This window comes from Stegostoma tigrinum, chromosome 4, assembly GCF_030684315.1.
Source record: "Stegostoma tigrinum isolate sSteTig4 chromosome 4, sSteTig4.hap1, whole genome shotgun sequence".
In the NCBI taxonomy this organism is placed as follows: Eukaryota; Metazoa; Chordata; class Chondrichthyes; order Orectolobiformes; family Stegostomatidae; genus Stegostoma; species Stegostoma tigrinum.
Window position 1 is genome coordinate 21,324,282 of NC_081357.1, and position 21,360 is coordinate 21,345,641.

General features: G+C 39.3%; 1 protein-coding gene across 5 annotated transcripts in view; it reads right to left on the bottom strand.

Annotated features, from left to right (window-relative positions):
• The window catches only part of acoxl (acyl-CoA oxidase-like), a 322,997-nt gene that overhangs the window by 257,409 nt on the left and 44,228 nt on the right, over positions 1–21,360 (bottom strand). The window lies entirely within an intron of this gene.

Genomic DNA, 21,360 nt, shown 5'->3' on the forward strand with positions numbered 1-21,360 from the left:
TTTAAAATTCAGACTCTGCAGTCAATCTGCAAATCAAAAATGAGGTGAAGTAACTAATTCTTTTAATTGATTATATTAGCTAAGGTATGAATGATGGTCAGGACTCAAGAAAATATACTACCCTTCTTCAAAATATGCTATGGGACATTTGTTATGAGCCAGACCAAACCCCCTCAAAGTATTCATAAAATAGTCTCGAGCCTACCTTTTCTTATTTTAAAGGTTAACGTAAAATGTTGAGTTCCAATTCAATTGGTCAAACTACCAGATTTAAAGCAAAACACACTTTATTCATCCACTATAGTTAAAATACAACAAAAGAAAGAAGGAATTGGAAACTATCAGAAAAGTGTAACAGAATAAAAAGTACAGTAACTATTACTGATTAACTGTTCCAAGATAGTAACATCCCATAAACACACTCTTGGCAAAAGGCAATTTCAAAAAATAGATTGTCTCACACGCAACTACTGCAGCAGGAAGCGAATCCCCAGCTTTTGGCTGTGGCTAACTGAGCGAAAAGAAAGCTTCCACGTCTTCCCCAACAGCACCTGCTGAAAGCTAAAACTAAAAATCCTGGCTCTCTCGGAGCTTGATCACACTCATTCAAAGTGCTTCTATAGTTCCAAATTTAAAAAAAACCCGAGACCTCTCAAATTGTTTACTCTAGTGGCTCTGGTAGACCTCTTGATGACTGTGCCCTAAAACCTCTCTCCAAAATAAAACAAGCAAAATACACCTCTTAAAGCCACAACATTGGATATAAAGTGTGTGACAATCAAAGGAACCTCTGTTTAATATTCAGCTGAATGCTACACAACACCTTCAATACTGAGCACTTCTTCAGTAATTTACTGAGATGTCAACTTTGATTATGTGCTTGAATTGTGCCATTTGGTTTATAGCTGAATATATCATTGACCAATCCTGTTACTAAACAGTATTTAACCCAATTGTTCAATGCATACTTAAAAACAAATTTATTTGAGCCAAACATTTCCGATACATTGGGGACACATGGTCTCAAACCCCCATTGCTACTTGGGAACATTACGAACAATAATATAGGAAGAAAACTCAACATAGGCATGCATTTCTATAGTATGCATTGGGCAGTAAAAGTTCACAAGTCACTTCACAAGAGTGATGTAGAACAAAATGTGTCACATGAAGAGATATCAGGGCAAGTTACCAGAAGTCTGGTCAAGAGATGAGTTTTTAAAGCATTGTCTTAAATGTTTCAACATGATTTCCAATAAGTACATCCACTTACAACTTTTGCCGTAATCATGTTGGTAACAGACATGGTACAGGGGATCATGGAGTTCTCTTCCAGAAGATTGGGTAGTGAAGGACAGAATATATACTTTATAGGTGTACTTTGTCCTTTTTTTTGAAATGAGATTTTGAGCTATAGGTGAGGAGCTGTCTCTTCTAATCCAATAAAGTAAACAGCTTGTGAGGCCTTGGGGTTTTTCTTAAAGTTAAAACAATAGAAGCAGCAGTAATGGGTGGAGTCAGGTTCCCACAGAACCAGAGTTTTGGTTTAGCTCTCAATAGTTGGTGGAGTTTTGAAGTTGGATGTGGGAAGCTGTCTCTCTCTCTCTCTTATAGCTAAAAGCTTGGGTTCTCTTTCTGTGCCAGAATCAAGTGTGAAACAATTTGTTTTATGTAATTTGTCTTATCCTTCGTGTTCATGGGACGTTACTGTATTGGAACAGTTGCTGCTTAGCGGTTAAACAATCTATAATTCTGTTAAGTCTTCCAATCAAGTTAAACTTATACCAATTCTTCTTTATTTTGTTTCAATTTTAACTGGGGGTAAGTATAAAATGTGCTTTACCTAAAGCCAAATAGTGTGACCAATTGAACTACATCTGGAACACAGCACACATTACACTGTCTTTAAATAAGATAAAAAGTTAGGGTCCAGGCTATCTCCTTAATACATCTGAGGCAGGATTTGGTCTGATCCATAACATATCTTTTAACCTACCCACTACATTTTCAGTCTGTTACAAACTATACTATTTTGAGCAAACTAAATGAATAAAATATGACATGGTCAACCCCTTAAAAGGGACACTGTTTGGGTGCAGATGAATCCCGAGTGAACACTAGTCACCCGTTTACAATGTACAATTAATAGATTCCCTTATATAAGCAGAGAATACTCAGGCAGTATCTTATGAAGAAAGAAGGCAGACTTTATATTTCAATACTCATGAAAAATTGCATATCAGAAATGTTGGGCAGACTATTATGGTCTCAGAGAGGGTATGGGAAAACAGACCCTGCAGGTAATTAACCTACAGAGGAAGTTGCCGAATAATGGAAAGTCTGTAGACAACATTTCCCTCAGAACCAGTCTAGTGACAGGATAGTGTAGGGGGAGGGGCTTAGATTAGTTCACAGGTCGGTGCAACATCGAGGGCCGAAGGGCCTGTTCTACGCTATATTGTTCTATGTTCTAACTGCAAAAAGCCCCAACCATGGCCAATGTTCCCCATAGTGCTGCTGAGACAAGAAAACACTGGCCATCTGACTGGCCCACAGCTCTCTGGGGTGGAATTACCGCCCTGATGTGGGCACAAGTATTGCCCCAAGCCAAATACAGAGCCAGCAGTCGTTAAATGGCTGTGAAGCATGCCAGCCACCAGCCTGCCCAAGTGAAGGTGTGCTCTCCCCTGACCTTTACACTGTAGCGCGCTGCATTACTCTCCAGAAATACTGCCTGACCTGCTGAGTATTCCAATGCTTTGTTTCAGATTTACAACATCCATAGTGTTTTCCTTTCTGTAGCAGATTCTCTTAGAATTGAATTAAGTTTTACTGTCTTCTCCCTTTAAATTAAAAAAAATGGTTTTTATGTAAAACCAAAGTTTCAAAACTAATTCAAGCCTCTATATTTCTTACAAGGCATTATATTATGAGGCATTCCTTCTCTGGAATTTTTTTATGCATACATTTCCTTCTGTACAGCAGGTAGACAGTGAAGATTTATAGACAATAGACAATAGGTGCAGAAGTAGGCAATTCAGCCCTTTGAGCCAGCACCACTATTCATTATGATCATGGCTGATCATCCACAATCAGTATCCTGTTCCTGCCTTATCCCCATAATCCTTGATTCCACTATCTTTAAGAGCTCTATCCATCTCTTTCTTGAAAGTATCCAGAGACTTGGCCTCCACTGCCTTCTGGGGCAGAGCATTCCATATATCCACCAATCTCTGGGTGAAGAAGTTTGTGCATCCATCCATTTAATTGTAGAGATTTCCTTTCTCCCTTTCATCTGGTTCAAGCCAATAAAGTCAATCTGTAACCTTTTCTCACTCACAACTTTCACAGTATACAGGATTGTGAACTGACCAATTGTCTGCATAACTCACAGCAGCTATACTATCTTCAGTGCCAAAATGATTTAAAATACAGATTGTTAACCTTTAAAATACAGATTGTTAACCTTTAAAATCCATATATAGCTCATAAAGCAATCTACTAATATGTCTGCAACAGTTATTGCCGAAACAAAGAGGATTCAAACTCCCTTTCCAAATCAAAAGATAACGATGGAACTTCAGCCATGGGCCATCAAACTCTTGGTAGAAATGAAATTGTTCCCACTGTGGATCAATAGCCAGTTTTTAAACCATTGAAATATTTGCTGAAATCAGCAAGAGATTAATAAATTCAAAATACTAGACATTGACGCAATAACTTGCTGCCAGACTCATCCAAAATATACAGGGAGGTTAGTACTTCAAGTGAGGTTCTGAGAGCATTTGGGCAGATATTACATAGAACATAGAACATAACAGCACAGTACAGGCCCTTCGGCCCTCGACGTTGTGCCGACCTGTCGTACCGATCTCAAACCCATCTAACCTACACTATTCCATGTACGTCCATATGCTTATCCAATGACAACTTACATGTACCTAAAGTTGGCGAATCTACTACCGTTGCAGGCAAAGCGTTCCACTCCCTTACTACTCTCTGAGTAAAGAAACTACCTCTGACATCTGTTCTCTATCTTTCACCCCTCAATTTAAAGCTATGCCCCCTCGTGCTCGCCGTCACCATCCTAGGAAAAAGGCTCTCCCTATCCACCCTATCTAATCCTTTGATTATTTTATATGTTTCAATTAAGTCACCTCTCAACCTTCTTCTCTCTAATGAAAACAGCCTCAAGTCCCTCAGCCTTTCCTCGTAAGACCTTCCCTCCATACCAGGCAACATCCTAGTAAATCTCCTCTGCACCCTTTCCAAAGCTTCCACATCCTTATTGGAAGGGAAACTATTGCCTCCATTTAACACATGGTTCCCATAGAAGCAGCTACGGAAAATTATAATCAAGAGCGGTTAATTTTCAATAACTGAAATATACACTGTGTCTGACTATTTCAAGAAACCGCACAAACACACACACGATTCCCCTTTAACTTTGTATGTGTGTGAATATGCACGTGTACAAGTCCAAGTGACTGTCTGAAGGCCATGTGCATGACATCACATTTTTACAATTAAACCCAATGAAAATAATAAATTTACTCTGAGATTCAAAAAAATCTTGTTCATTGGCTCCTTATTTTGCACATCAAAAATATAGGTAACTATACTTTTAACAGAGAGAGGTACGGCCACATGCAGAAAGAGCTTAAGCCTTTGCTATGGCCAACTGAGGAAACTGAAGGAAAAGGAGTCAGTTCACCCATTTCCATTGGTTGTAAAGTAAAGTTTTCCAAGTGTAGAGAATCTCACTTAAATATTTGGCAGAAGTAGGAACTATTGTCCACTACGTTCAAAAGAAGCCAGATTTCAGTAGCCAGAGTACTTTTTAACAATGATTTTTATTTTCTTTACTTTCCAAACTACAGAATAACATTTTCCATCCTTATCCAGGAGTAAGACAATGAAACTATGCACATGAGAGTGCCCATCAGGAAGTTCAGTTTTAGTGATGCTTCACATGCCAACTCATGGCATCCTCTCTGGGTCACTCAAGGATGAAAAAGTGAGTGCACATTCTCATACAAACATATGATTTAGGAGTAGGAGTACGCTGTTCAATCTCGAGTCTGCTGTGCCAGTTGAATCTCAAATCCACATGCCTCCCTACCCCAATAACCTTTCAAGCCCTTGCTTAACAAAAATTTCTCTACCTCTGCCTTAAAAATATAAAATGCCGCTGTTTCCATCAGCTTTTCAAAAGGAGGATATCAAAGATTCAGGGCACTCAGGGAAAAACAAATGTTCCTTCATCTCTGAATTAAAAGGATGACCTCTGATTTTAAACAGTAACCCCTATTCCAGATTCTCCCATAACAGGAAACTTCTTCTTCACCTCAACCTAAGACAAAACCCCTCAGGATATTATATGTTTCAATCAAGTCACCTTTTACTCTCCCAGTCTCCAACAGATACAAGCCAAGCCAACATTCCATCACCATACAACTTCCACATACCAAATATTAGTCTCAACAACATCCCTGTTATCTCAAACAACATCTACATCCTTCTTTAACTAAAATGATCAATACTGTGCAGAATACTCCCGACACATTCACAACATTGTCCAGTATAATATCATTCATGATTCTGAATTTAGTTCCCCTCATAATAATCACAATTAGAGTATTTGATTAGTTTTCCTAATTACTCACACTAACCTTTTGCAATTTGAACACACTGACACACAGATACCTTTACATCTCAGAGCTTTGCAATCACGCACAATTTAGACAATACAGAACATCCCAATTTACAAAAGTTCAACATACAAACGCTCATACTTATGAGTGCAATCCTATACCGGGGCATAATTTTAAATGACCTGACATACAAATGTTTTCTGCACTTGAGAACAGCTGCTTTCATTGTGCTAAACTGTGTTCCAACTTGCTTATAAATGAACTAGAAAATGGGCTCCAGAATGGAACCCGTTCACAACCCGGGGACTGCCTGTACGCTGCGTAAAAAAAACAAATCTGCCAAAATGGGCAATTTCACATTTTCTCACATTAGACTCCCTTTGGCACATTTTTGCCCACTCACCTTTTGTAGCCTCCTTGCATGGTCTTCACAACTTACTTTCCTATCTATTGTTATGTCATCAACAAACCTAGCAATCATACCTTCCATTCCATCAAAGCCATTTCTATAATTTGCAAACAGTTAAGGTTCCAACATCAATTTCTGTGGAACAACATTCGTTACATCATATCAACCTGAAAAATATCCATTTCTGCCATCTTACAGTTTCTTGCTAGCCACTAATCTTCTATCCATGCCAATGTATTATCCCTACATCATGAACTTTTACTTTCCATAACAATCTTCAATGTGGCACCTTATCAAATGCTTTCTGGACACCTCAGAACAGTACATCCACCAGTGGCAGGTTAACGACAGCACATATTACCTGCTCAAAGTCATCCAATAGTTTGGCCAAATGTGATTCCCTTTTCACAAAACCATTTGACTTTGTCCGGTGCAAGAAGGTGTATGAATGTATTCAAGTGCTCTGCCATATCTTTAATAATAGTATTGAATACTTTCATTATGATAGATGTTAATCTAACCTACTTGGAGTTTCCTGCTTTCGTCTCCCTTTTTATTGAAGGAGTTACATTTGTACCTGCCAATCTAATGGGATTATCCCTGAATCAAGAGAGATGGAAGAATTAAACCAATATATCAATTATCACTAGCTAGTTCTTTCACACCTTAGGATGAAGTCCTCCCAGATGTTGGCACTTGTCAGCATGTAGCTCCAACAATTTACTCAGTGCCACCTCACTTCTCTGGTGATTGTGATTTTCCTGAGTTCTTCCTTCCCTTCCATTTCTTGGTTTAATCGAGTTTCCACAGAGAATACTGTTACAAAATACCTGTTCAAATCATCTGCTATTTCCTTATTTTCCATAATTAATGCTCTGCTCTTACTTCGTAGAAACAATGTTCACTTTGTTAACTCTTTTATTCATTTTATGTATAAATTCCTACTTAGTACTTTCATATTGCCTGACTATTTTTCTCTTGTACTCTTAATTTTTATCTCTTTATTAATTCTTTGGTCATTCTTTGTTTTTTTTAATGTCACATCCAATCTTCTGACCTGCCAGTCTTTGCTATGACACATTTTTCTTTTATTTTGATAACGTCTTTCACATTTCTAGTTAATCAGAGTAGATACATTGTAACAAGTCTGAAAAATTTGAATGGAATAACTACTTTCTGTGGTTAACTAGAAATAGGTAGCAGCAATCATATGATAATTAAATGTTACATATAGCTGAGACAGTTTCAAAACGGTTAGGGAAAAAGATAAGCCTTCCTTAAAAGTTCAAGTTTTTAATTGGAATAAGGCAAATTTTAATAGTATGAGACAAGAACTTTCAAAAGTTGATTGGAGTAGACTGTTTGCAGGTTAAAGGGTGTCTGACAAGTGGGAAGCATTCAGGAGTATGATGGCATGAGTTGAGTGGCATTATGTTCCTGTTGGAGTAAAGGGTAAGACTGGTAAGATTAAGGAATAACGGATGAATAAATATATTGAGGTTCTAGTCAAGAGTAAAAGGGAATCTTATTTTAGATAGAGACAACTTAGTTCAATTGAATCTCTTAGTCAATATAAACAGTGTAGGGGCATTCTTAAGAAATAAATCAGGAAGGCAAAGAGAGAATATGAGACAGCATTGGCAGATAAAGTTAAGGATAATCCTAAGAGATTCTACAAATACATTAACAGCAAGAGAGTAAACAGAGAAGGGGTAGGGCCCCTTAAAGATCAAGGAAATCATCTTTGTGTTCAGGAGATGGGAGAGATACTAAATGAATGTCTCATGTCAGTTTTTACTGTGGAGAAAGAAATAGATGCTAGAGAACGTAGAGAAATAAATTTTGATACTTTAAAAGCAGTTCACATTATAGAAGAGAATATAAAGGTAGATAAATCTCTGGGATCTGATCCATGTACCCCAGAATATTGTAGGATATAAGGGAGGAAATTACAAGACACCTTGCAGAAATATTTGCATCATCCATAACTACGGGTGGGATGCCTGATGACTGACGGCTGGCTAATGCTGTACCTTTGTTTAAGCAAGTTTGTAAGGAGAAACCAGGGAACTATAGACATAGTGGATAATTGTTGGAGGTGGTTATAAATGAAAAGTTTTATGGGCAATTAGAGAAGGAAAAATCGATTAGGGATATTCAGATGGTTTTGTGTGTGGAAAATCATGTCTTATAAACTTGATTGAGTTTTTTGCGGAAGTTACCAAAAAGGTTGCTGATGGCAGAGCAATAGACATTATTTATTTGGATTTTAGCAAAACCTGCAACAGGGTTCCCCATGCTAGAGTAATTGGTAAAGTTAGATCACTTGAGATTCAAGGTGAGCTTGCCAATTGGATATATAATTGGCTTAATGGCAGGAGACAGAGATTGACGACAAAAGGTTGCATTTCAGACTGAAGGTCTGTCACCAGTGGTGTTCCACAGGGATCGATTCTGGATTCTCTTTTGTTTGTTATTTATATAAATGATTTGAATGAGAATATAGAAGGCATGGTTAGTAAGTTTGTGGACAACACCAAAATTGGTGGCATGGCAGACCATTTAGAAGGTTTTCTGAGATTACAAAGGGATCTTGATGAAATGGATTAATGGACTGAAAAATGGCAGATGGAATTCAATCTGGATAAATACGAGGTATTGCATTTTGGTACAGCTTATGCAATTAATGGTAGGGCCTTGGGCAGTGTTGTAGAACAGAAGAACCTAAGGGTTCAGGTACATAATTCTTTGAAACTTGCATCACATATTGACAGGTAGTTTAAATGGCATTTGGTGTGCTTGCCTTCATTGTTCAGTCCTTTGAGAATAGGAGTTGGGAAGTCGTGTACAGGGCTTTGATGATGCCTCTTCTGGAATACTGTGTCCAGTTCTGGTCTCCCATTTGTAGGAAAGATATTGTTGTTAAGCTGAAGAGGGTTCAGAAGAGATTTACCAGGATGTTGCCGAGTATGGAAGGTTTGAATTATGTAGAAAGGCTGGGGCTTTTTTTTTTACTGGAGCATTGGAGGTTGAGAGGCAACCTTATATAAGTTTATAAAATAATGAGGGGTATAGATAGAGTTAATGGTGGTTGTTTTCTTTTCCCAGGTTGGGGTTTATCAAGTCTAGGGGCACACACTTTCAGAGGAAGTGGTGGATGTGGGTACGCTTACAACGTTTAAAATACATTTGCATAAGTACATGAATAGGAAAGGTTTGGAGGGATAGTGGCCTGCAGCAGGCAGGTGGGACTAATGCAATTATGCTCAGCACGGACTGCAACAACATTGGACCTGTTTTGGTCTGTTTCTGTCTGGTATGACCCTATAACTTAAAAGGAGAAGGTCCAAGATTATTTGTTAACACCTAATTATGGCAACTTTAGCGGCATTAAAGAGGAGCTGGCTATAATGAATTAGCATATTAGGTGAAGGATAAGTCAACAGAGATGCAGCGGCAGATATTTAAGGGGATGCTTCAGAATACACAGCATAGACATATTCTAACTAGCAAGAAAAACTGCAAACAACAGACCCTCCAGCCACAGGTAACCAAAAGATTAAAAATGGTTTCAAAATAAGAAAAAGTATGTAACAGTGAAAAGAGAGCTGACAGATCAGAAGGTTAGACAAAGCATAAACTTGACTAAAACATTAACAAGCTAGAAAATTAGTGTATCAGAGAAGGCTTGTCAGAAATATAAAAGACGGATAATAAAAGTTCCACAAAATACTTGAAAAAATTGTGAAAAATAGTTGGTCATTGGTTCTACTGAAAATGAGAATTAGTCACAGAAAATGAGGCAATGACAGAAGAACACCATAAAACATGAGACATAGGAGCAGAAATCAGGCTATTCGGCCCATCGAGTCTGCTCCACCATTCAATCATGGCTGACAAGTTCCTCAACCCCATTCTCCCACTTTCTCCCTGTAACCCTTGATCCTCTTAATAATCAAGGACCCATCTACCTCAGTCATAAATGTACTCAATGAACTGATCAGATGCTTCATACATTGAAGACCAATGCAAAATACATCTTCCCAGAAACAGCTTTAAATCAGGAAATGGAAGAGGGGGAACAGCTCACTAAAATTACTGTCACCAAGGAAGTAAATTGTTGGAGCCACAAGCTGAAAAGTGCCTACATGCTATTGGAATTCATCACTGGGTCTTAAAAGAAATGACTAGCGAGAGGTGCCCCATCGGTTTTATATTTTCTATATATAATGTTTCTGGAACAACACAAAAATAGCCTTCAATGATCTACTTTGGTGATCTCAACTGCATTTTGACTCCAGCAAGGCCAACTTTAAGTTATGATCTGGCTAGTGACCAGTAACTTTTTTATAAAGTGGATGCAGTGAGAGGTCCAGGTACTTATGAGTGAGTGAAGCCTCAAGATCCTATGATAAACAACAATAAACTTTTACTATAAAAACTTACAACAGAATATAATCTACCATATGTGCAATCTACATTCTAATATCTAATATTAATTGGATGTAAATGAGTGTACAAAACAAACACTGGAAATGCGGTAAGAAAGTCACATGTTGCAATTCCTTGGAACTTCTGCTCCCTCAGTATTGCTCTTTTTACAAATTGATTGCTTATATTGATTGCTTACATTAAAATAGCTTCATCACAACTGCATAGCCGTTTACAAAGGCCTTGAGAGGTTTGCACAACCACCCAAAATATAATATTGTGTAACTTTTGCTTAACAGTATAACAATAAACAATGAATTTTCTTCACCATTTGTCACTAGATTTGGAACACATTTGTGACCAATTTCCACAAAGGGTCATGATGGAGTTTAAACCTGACAGGAAGTTTCTCAACTTCAACAGGATGAGAACTAAGACTAAAGGTCACCCTCCAGCATATCCTCATCTCATGTTATCTTGCTGGTGACATAGTCATACCATGTAAATGTCATTCAGCTCACCCTCCCTCAACTTCTTCAATTCTTGACAGAATAAGGTTTGTCTCTCATTCACCATCAGCAAGTTGAAAATCCTCCATTGGCCTTCACTGATCAAAAACAATGAGAATCAAACTTCACAACTGTCCATTTCTTCTTTAGACATAACTTATTTCTAATGACCTAGTATGATGAGCTGGGATTTGAGCAACACGCCAAATTGTACAACAAGAAAAAAACCAAAGAACTGTGGATGCTGGAAATCAGAAACAAAAACGGAAATTTCTGGAGAAACTCAGCAGGTCTAGCAGCATCCATGGACAGAAAGCAGAGTTAACATTTCAGTCCAGTGACCCTTTTTTAGAACTAATCATAACTGGGAAGGCCACATCTCTTACAGATTTTCCCACATTTAATATGTTCTGCTCCACACTCCAACTGAATTTCCATTCTAATCATTTTTCTTGTTCACCATCATTATTTTTGTTGTTGCCTTCCCTCTTTCTCTCTCCATCTTCAGCATTTATACCAACCTTTCCCAGCTGCAGTCAATTCTGAAGAAGGGTCACTAGACCTGAAACATAAAGTCTGATTTCTCTCCACAGATGGTGCCAAACTTGCTGAGTTTCTCAAGCAATTTCTGCTTTTAACTATATATAGTATAGTTGAGTTGAAGAAACCTGACCTACTTTGTTTAATAGCTAGATCTATATTTTTATATTAAAAGCCCAACAGTATAAATTCCCGATTTAAATTCTCCTCAAATTTCCAAAAGATCACATTGTTCAGGTTCACAGTACCATCCCATGATGCATCATGAAGACACCTGGAACATTTTGAGATTGTAGGGGTCTATTTTAGTTGTTAAACCACAAACAAAACAAAGCTCAGTGAAAAATGCGGCACCCTAGAAGCTCATGCAAGCTGAAGATACATTTGTTCAGTTACTATAGTATGTTTTGGCTCCAAAAATAATCCCCTTGCAGAAATGCAACTTTCATGTCAATTGACTTACACTCCTGTGAATATCTGACCAAAAGAATGAAAAAGATTTTCAAAATGACTTTTCTATTTGGAAGAAATTCACTCTGACTTCTGTTTCATCCAATTGCTTGTCAAAACCCCGAGCAATCAGTTCTGTTTTAGCATTTTAAGACTTGTTTGTAAGAACTTTATCCAGTACGAATCCATATGTGACAAAACTTTGTTGATCCATATCTGGTACCACAGAATAAACTCCAAACTCCATCTAACTATCCGACTTACTTTAGTTTGCAGTACCTCACAGGAGACTATATTATCACTTTTAAAAAGGGCTTATTCCAAGAATTTTACAAGGAATCCCAATTGCTTTTAATGGCCTCAATGTGCTGTCAGCACCAAACCCAAGGTTACTCAGATAATAAAATGTGAGGCTGGATGAACACAGCAGGCCCAGCAGCATCTCAGGAGCACAAAAGCTGACGTTTCGGGCCTAGACCCTTCATCAGAGAGGGGGATGGGGAGAGGGAACTGGAATAAATAGGGAGAGAGGGGGAGGCGGACCGAAGATGGAGAGAAAAGAAGGTAGGTGGAGAGGAGAGTATAGGTGGGAAGGTAGGTTACTCATACTTTTCTATTCTATATCCTTTTATTTTCTATATCCTTTTATTGATCTCTACCACTTAGTGAATTAAGATAACATTTTAAACATTCTGCTCCAAATATTGCTAAGAAACAAGCATTAACTAGCATTTACAATTTAAAAGGAGTCCACAATTAACACACTCATTGCAGAAATAAAAATGTGTGACCTGGAAAAGGATAAAGTCGCCATAGTTTTCCCAGAACATAGGGCTGCTCTCTCATGACAGAGATATTGCTTTTAACCTGTGGGTCCCCACACCTCATGTAAGGGGAGAGGTTGAGAAGGAGAATCCTTCATGTGTAGGAATTGAACTAATGCCATTGGCATCACTCTACGTCGCAAACCAGCCAGCCAGCCAACCAACTCAGCTAAACCAATCCCCACGACCTATACAATTTTCTGAGTCTTCATTACAATCCTCTGCTTCAAATTTCTTAATCTCGTTGCTGTGGACAATTCAAAATATTGATATTTTAAATAATACCGGAAGCACCCATCCTTGGGCATTCCTGGGATTCATTTGCCCATTATTTTTCTAGCAATTTTGTCTTCTGCGGTAATAACCAAATCTTTTAAAGCTCCCTCTACCATTATTCTGCCATTCTTTGTATTGATGCCTCTATCTGGTATCTGAACTGCTCTGACGTCTTATCATTATTCAGTCTTCTATGGTTTTTACCCTTTGTTTTACAAAGACTAAAGAAAATGACAATTTTCCCAAAAATTCTGTTTCTAGCAACAGACCTCTGATCCAATAGTATCGCTTACTTCAAGGGGGTTGGAATACAAGAGTAGGGAAGTCTTACTGCAACAGTGCAAAGTGCTGGTGAGACAAACCCAGAATACAGAGAGGGGTTTTGGTCCCCTTATTGAAGGAAAGATATTATTTCATTGGAGGCAGATCAGAGAAGGTTCGCTTGGATGCTCCCTCATATGGAAGGACTATTTTATGAACAAAAGCTAAACAAGCTGGGACTCTACTCATTGGAATTTGGAAGAAAGAGAGGTGATCTCATTGAATCAGATAGGATTCTTAAGGGGCTTGACAGGATAAATGTTGAGAGGATGTTTCCCCTCAGGGGAGCGACGAGGATCAGACAGTATAGCTTCAGAATTAAGTGGTGCAAAATTAAGACCGATAGGAGAAGGAATTTCTTCTCTCAAGAGGACTTTGTCTTTGAAACTCCTTACCACATACTGCTGTGAGGGCACAGTCCTTGTGTAAAGTTAGGATTGAGATAGATTCTTGATCAATAGGGGAATCAAGGGTTACAGGGAAAGAGGGAAGTAAAGTGGACGTGAGGAATGTCAGCTCAACTATGATCCTACCGAATGGCAGAGAACACTCGGAAGAGAATGGCCACTTCTGTTCCTATTTTTTACTGTCTTTCTTCACAAACCAAATACAAGTTGGAAAATCAATTGTCAGTCCAAGTGAGACATCCTAGCACAATCCCCATTATTTAAAATTGCTGGCACTAATCCACGGATCCTCAAATTTTTTGGTGACAAATCATTTACACAGTATGTTAAAGTCAATGATATATTCTTTCATGGAATAACCATTTGAACACTGACCAGTTCATCATGCAAATCAGCCTTCCATCCAGTGTCTCCATCTATATCTCCAGCTGCCTCCATAAGCATTCAACATAATTCAAGATCACCCCCCATCCTGGTTATACTCTCTTCTATCAGGCAGAAGATATACATGTACAAACAGACTCAAGTATGGCTTACTCAGAGAAAGTAAGAACTGCTGACGGTGGAGTCAGAGATAACACAGTGTAGAGCTGGAGGAGCACAGCAGGCCAGGCAGTATCAGAGGAGCAGGAAAGCTGGTGTTTCGTGTTGGGACTCTTCTTCAGAAATGAAGGGGCCCAAACTGAAATGCCAACTTTCCTGCTCCTCTGATGCTGCCTGGCCTGCTGTGCTCCTCCAGCTCCACACTGTGCTATCAAGTACAGCTTCTTCTCCACTGTTATCAGACATTTGAATGGACCTCTCAAATATTAAACTTGATATCTCTCTCTGCACCTTCACTCAGCTGTAACACTGTGTTCTGCACTATGTTCTGCTATGCCGATGTGCTTTGTTCGGTATGATCTGCCTGTATAGCACATAAAACAAGACTTTTCAGTATTTAAGTACATGTGATACAAAAAAATCAATCAATTCACAAAATCTCAAAGTCTGGACATAGCTCAACGATTTTAACAGGCAGTTTTTTTTGCTGATTTCATCCCATAACTCAAACAGAAATTCTAAACATATATCACTATCCAACTGACGACATCAAGCTCACAAATTCATTTATTTCTAATTTTATTCCTTTGGAAAGCCATGATAATAAGATCTTGAAAAAAGACAGAAGTTACTGGAAAAGTTCAGCAGTTTTGGCAGCATCTGTGAAGAAAGATCAGAGTTAACATTTCAGGTCCGGTCACTCTTCCTCAGAAGTTGTCAGTTTATATGCAAAAGATAGGATGGGGGAAGAGGGGGGGTCAGGGGTAAACAGTAGTGGGGATAGAGTCTAAAGAGAGAGAAGAACAGTTAGACAGACAAAGGAGTGGATAAAAATCTGTCTCGGACAGTGAATAGCTTGTTTTTTTCTCTGGTGGAATGTAACCCATTTCAACATATCCACTTCACTCTTTGTAACTTATCTGTTCAAGCCTCAACATTGTCAAGGTGTTGCAGCACATGTTATAGCAACTGAGGAGTCATAAATGGTGCAACCATCGGCAAATATTCCCACTTCTGACCATATAATTAAGGGAAGTTCATTGATGATGCAGCTGAAGATGATTGAGGCTCTGAACACAATCTCAAGGAACTCCCACAGTGATGCCCACTGGCTGTGATGAATGACATCCAGTAGCCTCAACCATCTTTCTTTGTGCCAGCTTTGTCTCTGACTAACGGAGAGATTTCCCCCAATTTCCATTGACTCCTTGATTCCACATTTTGTCAAATGCAAGCTTGATTTCAAAGACAGTCACTCTCACTTCATCTCTCGTGTTTCAGCTTCCCGCCCCCCGACCCCAGCGCCCCATACGCCCCATGTCCAGACAAGGCTTTAACAAAGTCATGAGCCAAGCAACTCCAGCAGGACTCAAACTGAGCCTCAGCGAACAGGTTCTTTCTTTGGGGATGCCACTCAATTGCACTCTTCCATTGCTCTGCAGATAATCGAGACCAGATTGATACAGTGGTAATTCAACATATTGGATTTGTCTTGCTTTTGTTTTGAACAGAACATATCTACTTAAGTTACTACATTGTGGAGTAAATGCCAGTATTGTAACAGTACTAGGTCAACTCGGTCAGGATTGTAGCTAGTTCTGGAGCACAAGTCTTCAATACCATTGCTGGAATGTTGCCAGGGCCAACTGCCTTTGCTGTGTCGGTGCCTACATCCTTTTCTTGATCTAGTGGTGAGTTAAATTGGTTAAAGATCGGTATATTCAATGATTGGAGTTTGAGGAGGACACCGTAATGAATCAGCCATATTGTACTTCTGGCTAAAAATGGATGTAAATACTTCAACCTTGTCTTATTTGCACTGATATGCTGGGCTCCCCATTGCTATGCATGGGGATACTTTAGAACCTCCTCTCCTGTTTAATTGTCTACCATCATTCACAATGGGATGTGGTAGGCTACAGGAGCTTAGATATGATCTGTTAGTTGTGGAATTGCTTAGTCCTTCTTGTTGCATGTCACTTCCGATGTTTGGCATACACCTGGCTTGGTGTTGTAGCTTCACGAGGTTGCCACCTGGTGCTTTTTCTGCTATGCTCCCTGGCACTTTTCATTGAACTAGATTTGATCTCCTGGCTTGACATTAATGCTAAAGTAGGGAGTAAAGCAGTTCATGAGAATACAGATTGTGGTCGAGTTCAATTCGGTACCTACAGATGGTGCACAGTACCTCGTGGGTGCCTTCATTTGAATTGCTAGATCTGTTAAAAACTTGTCCCATGTAGCACAGTAGTGGTGTAAAACACCACTCTGAAGGGTATTGCCAGGTGATTTCAGAGTAAATGAACTACATTTTAGAAGAAAAAGTATCAGATAGACCACAGAAAGAACACTAGAAGAAGGCAAGGAGGGGAGAAAGGGAAAACACAAAGGCCAAATAGTTTTTTTTGCTAAATGGCATGCAACTCAAAGAACACTGGATCAGTCACACTGTTAAATACAACTATCACATATCATTTAAGACACATTTTCACATGCCCAGGCAGATCCCAAAGCTTTGCATAGCCAATTAATTATTTTTGATATGTGGAGAAATATGCAGCCAATTTGCTCACAACAAGGTTCTATAAATAGCATGAGACACAAAATGAGCACAGAATCTATTTTGAACATGTTAGTTGAGGATAAACCTTGCCCAGTGCCAGACAAACATCTCTTGTTTCTCAATTATGTTTCAAGAGATATTTTATGTCCATCTTAACTGTTGGATGGGACCTTGTTTTGACATAGTTAATGTTTATGGAGCTAAGGCAGCTGGGTGGAGTTGAGTGAGGTGAGCCATCATCTGAGTGAATGGGTGAGGAAAGGTTCAAAGGGCCAAATGGCCTATTTTTATACCCGCATTCATCCATTATCTGAAAAATGTCACTCATACCCATTGTGAAGCTAGAGGAACACAGCAGGCCAGGCAGCATCAGAGGAGCAGAATTGTTGACTTTTCAGGTTGGGAGCCTTCTTCAGAAATGGGCTGATCCAAAATGTCAACTTTCCTGCTCCTCTGATGCTGCCTGGCCTGCTGGGTTCCTCCACTCCACTCCATGTTGTCTCTGACTCCAGCACCTGCAGTTCTTGCTACATCCATACAATGCAACATTCCTTTGGTAATTATGCTAGGGTATCATCCTATCACAGCTTTAATGTCAGTCTCAAACTGCCAATGCAATCCACTTGAGATAGAAATGACTATTCAATTTCTATCATTACACTATGGTATCATCAAATGCCATATACAGGCAACCTACAAAGAAGTTAACCAAGGAGATAAGGAGCAACTCCACTGAAAATGATACAAGGTTGCTAAGACATCAATTGCACTGACTTGAGAATGAAACCAATTTATTTCACCAGTGGAGTGACATGAACCCAAATACAAGGCCAATATCAGTCGGTGGTTTACTGGTAGAGAAAAACTTACCACTAACAATTCAATATCTAACCATGGTCATACATCATTCAACTTTATGTTTGAAATAACAGCAAAAATGCAAACTTGCAATCAAAACAGTCATTTCACATTTGCTGGTTTCATAAAAACCTATTTATAAGGTTTCATCAAAAACCTCAATTGGAGAAAGACAGCATTCGAAACCTAGAAGAATTTCAAACAGCTCCAGTGCACAAAATACACAGTGACCATAGGAAAAAGAATCAGCCTTGACAGTACATGGTCATGGCCTATCTGTGGTTAACAATCTGTAATCAATCTGCTATGGTTGTTCTTTATCACTGAATAAAATATGCACTTCACCTGCACTGTTTTCACCACATCATTGTCATCCTGTTCTCTGAACATTCATAAGCTAAAGAGCTACAAGTTCCATCACTTTCTAACAGTTTATAAATATTTTAGGTAAATACAGTTACTATTCTACAGCAAACAGTTAATGAAAAATTCATGAGCAGTACTCTGATTTAAAATAGATAGATAGATTCAATGAGCAAGTTAGCACTGGTGCAAACTTAGCTAATGAGTGGCCTCCTGCTGCGTGAATATTTCCATTCATTGGGTCTGAAATCTCTGTATCCATAAAGACACCAGCAGGAGGCACACTGTGCAGACATTGGAGGAAGTGACGGGACTGGTAGGATCACTCAACCCACCAGAAGTCTCACCACTTCTGCCAAGTTTGGCTCAAATACAAGGTACATCTGATGAGACAGACTTCCTTTCTGCACTTGTTAACGTACAGCCCACAATCACAACAATCAAGGCACATTATTAAGATAACAGCTTTGTGCACTTTGGCTAGATGATGTTCCTGTCAAAGTACTCAACCTCTCTTTGGAGACCAAAATTATCACTTCCATGTCACCTCCATCTGGTTGTCAGGAAGGTCCAACAACTAAAAGCCACAACCCTCATCATGCACGCAGTTGTTAACCTGTAGCTCCAGCACAGTTGGGAAACATGGTGGTTCAGTGGTTAGCACTGCTGCCTTGTGGCACCAGGGACCCTGGTGCTATTCTACTTTTGGACGACTGTCTGTGTGGAGTTTTCACGTTCTCCCATGCCTGCGTGGGTTTTCACTGGGTACTCTGGTTTTTTCCCACAAACCAAGGATATGCAGGTTAGGTAGATTAGCCATGCTAAATTGCCTTAAGTGTTCCAGGGACATGCAGGCTAAGTGGATTAGCATGGGAAATGCAGGGCTACAGGGATAGGGTAAGATGGTGGGTCTGGGTGGGATGCTCTTTAAAGGGTCAGTGTGGACTTGATGGGCCGAATGGCCCGCATGCACACTGTAGAGATTCTATAATACTCACGCCATCCCAGAATAATACTACACAGCACCTGCATTCTCTGTTATTAGCAAGTTTTAATCCTCCAGCAACTAATCCTCCTCTCCCACAATAATAAAAATTTACTTGGTGAACAGCCGAAACATACATTCCAGGAGTCAGTAATCAACATTTGGAAGGACAAAAATCATGGAACTATGGAATTTCAACTGTGTCCAACTCTTCCTTGTCCTACGAAGGGCACACACCCAAAAAAGTCATAACATATATTTTCCCTTTACACATGCTCACTAACTTGCTGTGCTGCCCAAATTATCTGCCTTTTTACTTCACATTCGTGGTATTCTCAATCTTCCATTCTTATTTCATCCATTTATGTTTCCACTGATTTTTCTTGCTCCTGATTTCCAGTCTGTCGGAAAAGTACATTTTTAATGAGGACACAATCAGATTTAGCCGCAATGCATGCAACCAATTGAAAAGCACCGACAGATGTCTTATATGGGGTCCACAACATTAAAGAACACATAGTGTTAATGTAATCAGACTCAACTGTGGAGAAAAAGAATGTATTTTTACCACACATTTTAGCACCTGAGGTCATCACAAAATACTACAGCTAACGACACTTTGGAAGGGCAGTCAATGATGAATGCCAGTCATGTTAATATATTCAAAGCATGATCCAAAATTTGCAGTGGGATAATGACCCAATGATCTGTTTTACAGTTGTGCCAGTCAGAACATCAGGGAAAACTCACTTGCTCTTCCATGTATGGCATTGGATATGAGGGGATAGGAGGATCTCAGTAGAGTAAGTCATCTGAAAGACAGGACTTCTGACTCTGCAGCCCTAAGGGCTGTACAGAAGTATCAAACTGGGCTGTGTGTCAAATTTCTACAGTTGGTCCTCTAACTCAAAAGGGTGAGCATGCCCAAGTGAGCCCTGGCCAAACTCATTACCATCAGAACCATATCAGTTTCCATTAGAAAAAGCAGAAAACTGACAATGAGAAAAACCTGACAAGATTTTAAAAAATTATGCACAAACAAATAATAAAAACCACAATGAACATTGTGGGCAGGTCACTGCAAAAAATAGGAAACAGTTGGTAAATTAGATTTTGTCATCTTTAAAACAACCAAGATCTGTGTAAATTGTGTCTATATGTGTGTGCTCACTTATTACAAATATCAGTAGGTCTCCTGTGGTGCTGTTCATGGACATCAGATGATATAGTGCATTATAAAGTATACTTGAATAATAACTAATCCCCCCGTTACAAGCAAAATAAGAGGTTCGTTCTTTGAAACAGGTCTTCCAGCTTACCTCCACCCCACAGTCTTGGAAACTCTTGCAACCACCACAGCTCGACAAGTTGTGTAGTTTTTCCCAGTGGACCTGACATGGTGGAACTAAATAGGCAATCTCTGCTTCTAAGATCATCCATTTTCCTTTCAATGTAAGCTCAAAATCAACTTTCTTGCTCTTGCACAGCCATAGTACTAGTGAAATAAACTCCTTTCCCACATATTCCTGATGTTCGAAATACACAAGAGTGGACAAATATTAGTTGCACAAACACATTGGCTTCAACTTGCCAGAACATGCATGCGATCTCTCTAGGTGTTGCAAGGTCCCCTCATGAACATTTAGCTGTTGTGGTCCCTGTCAAATTTGTGGAGAGGGCAGGGGAAATTGGGGTAGGGGAATAAATGATTAAAGCCGCATCTGCATTTCCTGTTGGTTGTAAGTGCTGCTTCTTCAGTCATGCACTTTGCTGAGATGGGCAAAGAAGTCTTCCCATTCCAAAGGCAAGGAGCCCGGCTGACCTTTCTGCTTGATTTCATACCAAGGTAACAAGGTTGGTACCCAACAATGGATGCAACAGAGTTAACAGAACTTCAGCTCAGAAGAAAAATAACACTCGTTTTGAAATATTAAACGTGCTTCTCGCTCAGCAGATGCTAAATTTTTCCAGTGCTTTCTGATTTTAATTCAAATTTCCAGCATCTGCAATACTTTGTCTCTATGTGCGAAATGGGCTATGATCACTTCACAGTGGACAGCTAGAACCTCCTGGCTGGGGTTTTGTGGTGAGATGGGGGATGTAGGAGAATCCCTCAATAGAGGTCCTCCGCTCAGTATTGCAAGGACGGGTATGTGCTCAATCTCCGATCGTCATAAGTTAGTTCTTGACAGAACCTTCAGGCTGGGGCCACCTGAAAAATTCAATA